The sequence below is a fragment of the Petaurus breviceps genome, unplaced genomic scaffold (assembly GCF_028583685.1).
Source record: "Petaurus breviceps papuanus isolate PSGF00001 unplaced genomic scaffold, PetGlider_PUasm1.0 189, whole genome shotgun sequence".
Classification (NCBI taxonomy): Eukaryota; Metazoa; Chordata; class Mammalia; order Diprotodontia; family Petauridae; genus Petaurus; species Petaurus breviceps.
Genome location: NW_027185809.1, coordinates 18,394,841 through 18,400,798, shown reverse-complemented (window position 1 = coordinate 18,400,798; position 5,958 = coordinate 18,394,841). Strand labels below are relative to the sequence as shown.

Below are 5,958 nucleotides of genomic sequence, written 5' to 3'. Positions count from 1 at the left end.
GAATGTTAATGGTAACTGTTTCTCTTCGAACAGCAACCCTGAGGGTCTTCCCCTTCCAGCTTGATTTTTTTTCTAATTAAAGGGGCTATCCCTTGACTCACTACTTAAAGAGACCTATTTCCTAAGTGGGTGTTACCTCACTCTAAGTGAGTACATGAAAAGGCCTTAACTTAAAAGGGCCAGGGTCTCCCATTGCATTCTGGGCCATCTCCAGTAATCCTGATGAAAATCTTATCACTGGATTCAATTGATTCTGGAGGAGAAAGTGAGGCTGGTGACCTTGCACAGCCCTCTATCCTTCAAATCAAAGTCAACTGTAAGTCATGTGATCATCTTCTTGATGTGATGGTCCTCTTAGAAAATGAAGGACAAACCTACACAAATAGCAGTTAAGTGGCACAGTGCTTAGAATGCTGGACTTGGAGTCAGGAAGACCTGCTCTGCCTCAGACACGTAACTGAGTGTCTTTGGACAAATCACATAATCTTTCTGTACCTCAGTTTCCTCATCTGAGATAACATGTGGTGATGATGAGAAAGAGGAGGAAAAGATGATGGTGGACTACAATCAACAGAACAAAAATGGTTAATAGTGAATTGTTAACTAACAAGAGAAGGGCAATAGTAAGAGGGCACTTAGTTTCCCTTGGAGAGTTCCAGTCACTAGGCACAGATAAACACTATTTTCAATTAGGGAAAGAACTGCCAGTTGTGATTACTAAACCGCTGTCAGTGATCTCTGAAAGATGTTGGAGAAGAGGAAAGATAAAGCAGGAAGGTTTTTTAGTTGTTTTCAGTCCTGTCTGACTCTTTATGACCCTTTTGGGGTTTTCTTGGCAAAGATAGTGGAGTGGTTTGCCATTTCCTTCTCCAGCTCACTTTTTAGATGCGAAAACTGAGACAAACAGGGTTAAGTGACTTGCATAGTGTCACACAGCTAGTAAATGTCTGAAGCTGAATTTACATTTTTATATAATACATTTTATATAGTTTGAAGTCTTCCTGATCCCAGACTTGGCACTCTATCCACTGGGCCACCTTGCTGCCCCAAAGTAGGAATAGAGATAAGAAAATAACCAGATTTTCCAAAAAAAGGCAGAAGAACAAAGTTTGCAAATTACAAGCCAGTGACCCTGATTTAAATTCCTGGCAAAATTCTAGAATGCAGTATTAAAGGGATGGTTGATAAACTTTTCAAAAAGGAAGCAATGATCACAGAGAATTAGATTAGCTTTATTTGGGTCACACCAGGCTATAAAATGAATTGATTGCTTTTTTGATACAGCTTGTAGGTTGGTAAATCAGCGACAATATCAATAATAATAATGATATTCAGTACTTTAAAGTTATATTATCTCATTTTATCTTTAAATAACCTAGTGATGTGAGTACTACAAATAATATTCTGGATAACAGGATTCAAAAAGGTCTTGACAAACTATAGTATTCATCAGAATCTAATATAATAATAAGTAATGATTTAATAAGTCAGTCAGTGATCATTTAGTGAGCACCTTCTGTGTGTTAGGCACACAGTTCTGAAGATACTAAGTTCTGAAGATACAAAGAAAGGTAGAAGATAGCTCATGGACTCAAGTAGCTCACAATCTAAGGGGAGGGGAGTAGTCAACAAGTCAAGATACAAGGAAGCTATTTACAGGAAAAACAGGAAATAATCAACAGAGGGAATATACTAGAATTATGAAAGTTTGGGAAAATCTTCCTGTGGATGGTAGGATTTTTAACTGGGACCTTCAATGAAGGAAGTTAGGAGGTGAGTAGAGAATGGACTGGAATGAGGAAAGACTTGAGGAAGGGCAGATCCACCATCAGGCCAGTGAAATAGAACAGTCATGACATGATGAAGGCCTGCAGCAGGCTTGTGGCAGTGGCAGAGGAGAGGAGATTAAATTTACTAAGCATCCACTAACAGGCATTTATGAAGCAGAGGCTTTGTGCCAAGCACTGTGCCAAGAGCTGGTGACACAAAGACAAAAACAAAACAAGGATCAGTGACATGGGGATAAATGTAAAGCTTTACACTTGGGTTGAAAAAAAATCTATTTCACAAGTACAAGATAAAGGAAATAGCACTAAACAGTAGTTCTGAAGAAAAAACTACAATACAGACCAGAAGCTCAAGAATATGTTAGATAGTAAATTCAATTTAAGGCTACATTAGAGAGAACCAGTGTTCAAGACTAGGGAAGGGAATATTTCTCTTGCATTTTGCCTTCATCACACCACAACTGCAGTGTTTTTCTTCATTTGGGCATAACACATTTTTAAAAGTACATTGACATATTGAAAGAATGCTATAGCGCCAACGTAATATTCACAATGCCAACAGTGAGTGACTGTAAATATACTGGTATAGTGCTCAATCGCAAAATATAACAAAGTTTTCATATAGGAGAAAGAGGCAAAAAAACAAAAACCAGAAAACTGAATCCCACAATCAGAAAGTCAAATCCATCATAGTAACAAAGAAGTTAATATGCCATAACAGCACAGAGAGCCACACCATCCTTTAGCCTTTCCACAAACCAATACTCATAAGCCTACCTGTCTGCCTGGGTGCTTCCTCTGCTCCCTCCTTCTCTACATCTCTAACTGCTCTGACTCTTGGTTTCCTGTGGGCTCTGCTCCACCCTTCAGCAAACTCCTCCCACCACAGGCTCCATGTGATTACATTCACCCTATTAGGGGGCAGGGAAGATCTTCAAATTCCCATTACCATTATAAATGCCTATAAGATGGCAACTGAATATGAAAGGCCTTGAGATCATGCTATTGATAATGAGAATTGGTTGGAGGAACTAGACAAAAAAAGCTATGGGACAAAATGTGACAGTTGCCTTCAAGTATTTGAAGGCCCTCAGATGGCTGGGATTTTGACCCCAGTGAGCAGAACTAGGGACAGGCTAACAATTCTATCTCCAAAAGTAGGAGGGGCTGCCTCAGGAGGTATTGGGTTACCCCTTGTTTGGGGCCTTTGAACACTGATAGAATACATTAGAGTAGGTTCAGGAATGGGTTAGAATAGATAGTCTCTGAAGTTCCTCTGACTCAAGAGTGTGATTCTGTGAAATGATTCACATATTTTTGTTTTGTTTTCTTCGAGGGGGAAAGGCAAGGCAATTGGGGTTAAGTGACTTGCCAAGGTCACATAGCTAGTAAATGTGTCAAATGCCCGAGTTCTGATTTGAACTCAGGTCCTCTTGATTCCAGGGCTGGTGTTCTATTCACTGCACCACCTAGCTGCTTGTGATTTGTAAAGATTCACATGTTTAATTTACATTTCCCTCACATTATGTTCATTAGGAAATTTTCTTTGGATCCAAGGATATCTTAAAACGTTGAACAAATGACATCTGACCTATAAGTTGTTTTCATTAAGCAGTTACTCTGGGGTATCTGACACCAGGAGTATGTCAGTCATGGGAAAAGATGAACTTTATATATATATATATATATATATATATATATATGTTTGAAGTTTATACAAAGGTTTAAAAAAAAACAACCCAGGTCTTTTAGGAAGTAAGGTTTACGTCTGTCAGTTACAGATTCAAACTCTAAATATTATGGTCAATTCTTATTTGAGGCTCATTGTTCAGCATATTGACTAACCAGGTTCTTTGCATAAAGGAGGTTAAATGGCATGAAAAGAACCCTGGCAGTAGATTCACAGGTCCTTACCTCCATATCTAGTACATCATACTGCTTCTCCAACTTTTTCAACACATTTTAGGCATATCTTTTTTTTTTTAGATATATGCTTTCCTTCTTTAATGCTCATCCTGCTATTTACATGTCTATTCTAAAAATTTTTTTTAATTTTTGCTTTTTGGAGGGAGGGTGGGCAGTTGGGATTAAGTGACTTGCCCAAGGTCACACAGCTAGTAAGTGTTAAGTGTCTGAGGCTGGATTTGAACTCAGGTCCTCCTGATTCCCGGGCTAGTGGTCTATTCACTGTGCCACCTAGCTGCCCCTTACACATCTATTTTTTAAAAAAATATTCTTTTAACCACACATCTAAATTAGAACTTTATAAGACCAAGAAAAAGGAGGTTTGAATTTTTAAAAAGTATATCCTTTTTAGTGAATTGATCTTAAAAACAAAGTCCACAGTGTGATTTGTGTAGCCAGATCAAAGTTTCTAGGTTTGAGCAAGTGTCATTCATACCATCATCTCTTCTATTTCTCCTTGGTTCAAAGGTATTATAGTGTCAAAGTTCGGGGATCTTTTTATTTTTAACTTCTCTCAAAAAAACTCAGTAGGTGCCTTAAGATTATGACTTCTCTTTGTGCTTAAGCAAGCTTATAAAAGAGAGATTGCCACACCCTGGTAACCTATCTTGGCAGAGGGGTGTAAAACCAAGCATGAGCAGCTGCAGTGAATAGCTTTCAAGGTTCTGATTACACAGTATAGTGAACTCTCTATTCAGTAACAAACTTAAGACAAAACATTCACAGAAAATCAAAATATAGCGTTCACAATGTTATGACTTAACCTATCACTAAAGTGTCCACATAGTTTTCACCAAAGTGATTACATAGTTTTAAGTAAAAGATAACATTCATTTAGTAACTCAGTCATTTAGTAAGTCCTTAATTCAGTCATCCTTAAGGAGGTACAAAGTGCCTTAATGAACATGAAGTGCAAAGGTCAAAGTTCTCCACCACTAAGCCACAGTAAATCATGACCTTCTCAGTTTGCATTAAATACCCAAGGAGAGGTCTTTTCATATTGAATCGAGGCAGGCTCTCAACTTCCATGGTTCCTCTTCCATGGTCCTAGCTCCTTGTTGTCCAACTCTTTGTCTAATTCCTATTCCTTATTAATGCTCATGGTGCATAGTCCACCTCAAGTCCTTGTTCCTGGGAAGATAAAGCTTAACAAAGCCACAGTAACGTTCATGCATATTGCTGGCAGCCTCATCAATTCACTTTCTGCCAATGAAATCAACATAGACCCAACAACAAGGTCTGAAAACATCAGCAAGACCCTCTTCCGGGATTTTGGCACCATAGTCATGCTTCCTCCTAGTTCTCCTCTATTCTCATTTCTCAGTTCTCTTCTGTCTCTCTAGCAGTAGTTGCTCAGCCTCCAGATGCTTCATCCCAGCAATTTTGACCTCTCTCAGCTTGGGCTTTTCCTTCTATGTGATATTAGCTCCTCCCTGTTCTGCCCCTTCTTGTTCCATCAACAAGTTCATCCCACTGTGGGATTCACAAGTTTTGGATCTTAATACTTGACACTATCATGAACTTGAAAAAAGGTGCTAAGTACCTGTTTGATTGCAAATACGAGGGGCATGGAAGATCTTCAAATTCCATTAGTATTACAGTGGGCTAAACCAGGTCAAGGGTAATAGACGGGCCTCAAACCTATTGGTGAGTTAGGGGATGTCTACCCCAAGCATGTAAAGACTTTCTCTGGCAGAATGGGTAGATGAGAACAATTTGTTATCCAATGGCCATGAAGGCAGGAGAGTCAAGAAATCACCCCTTGATATCATTGGTCTTCTTTGAAAGGGATGAACAATAACTTAGCTGTGTGAGCTACAGTAAGCTGCTGAACCTCTCTGTGCTTCAGTTTCCTCCTCCATAAACTAATTGGAATCTGCCTTCTAAGATCCCAGTCCAGCTCTAAAGTCTGTAATCCTATGAAGGGATCTTAGAGATCATCAAAGGTCATTTGATAGATGAAAAGACTGAAGCCTAGAAAAGATACCGTGTTTCCCCGATAATAAGACACTGTCTTATTAATTTTTTGGACAGAAAAACACCAGAGGGCTTATTTTCAGGGGAGGGCTTATTTTAATGAACATTGACAGCAATTTTAATAAACAGGTAAATGTGAACAAAAAAATGTACCTTTATTCAATAAGCAAATCACTGGGGAAGAACAGGATGACGCGCTCACTGCTGCAGCTCTGATTGGATGCAGCTC

General features: G+C 38.9%; 1 protein-coding gene across 1 annotated transcript in view; it reads left to right on the top strand.

The window, feature by feature from the left end:
• The window catches only part of SYNE2 (spectrin repeat containing nuclear envelope protein 2), a 493,787-nt gene that overhangs the window by 446,834 nt on the left and 40,995 nt on the right, over positions 1-5,958 (top strand). The gene's annotated exons all lie outside the window — the stretch shown is intronic.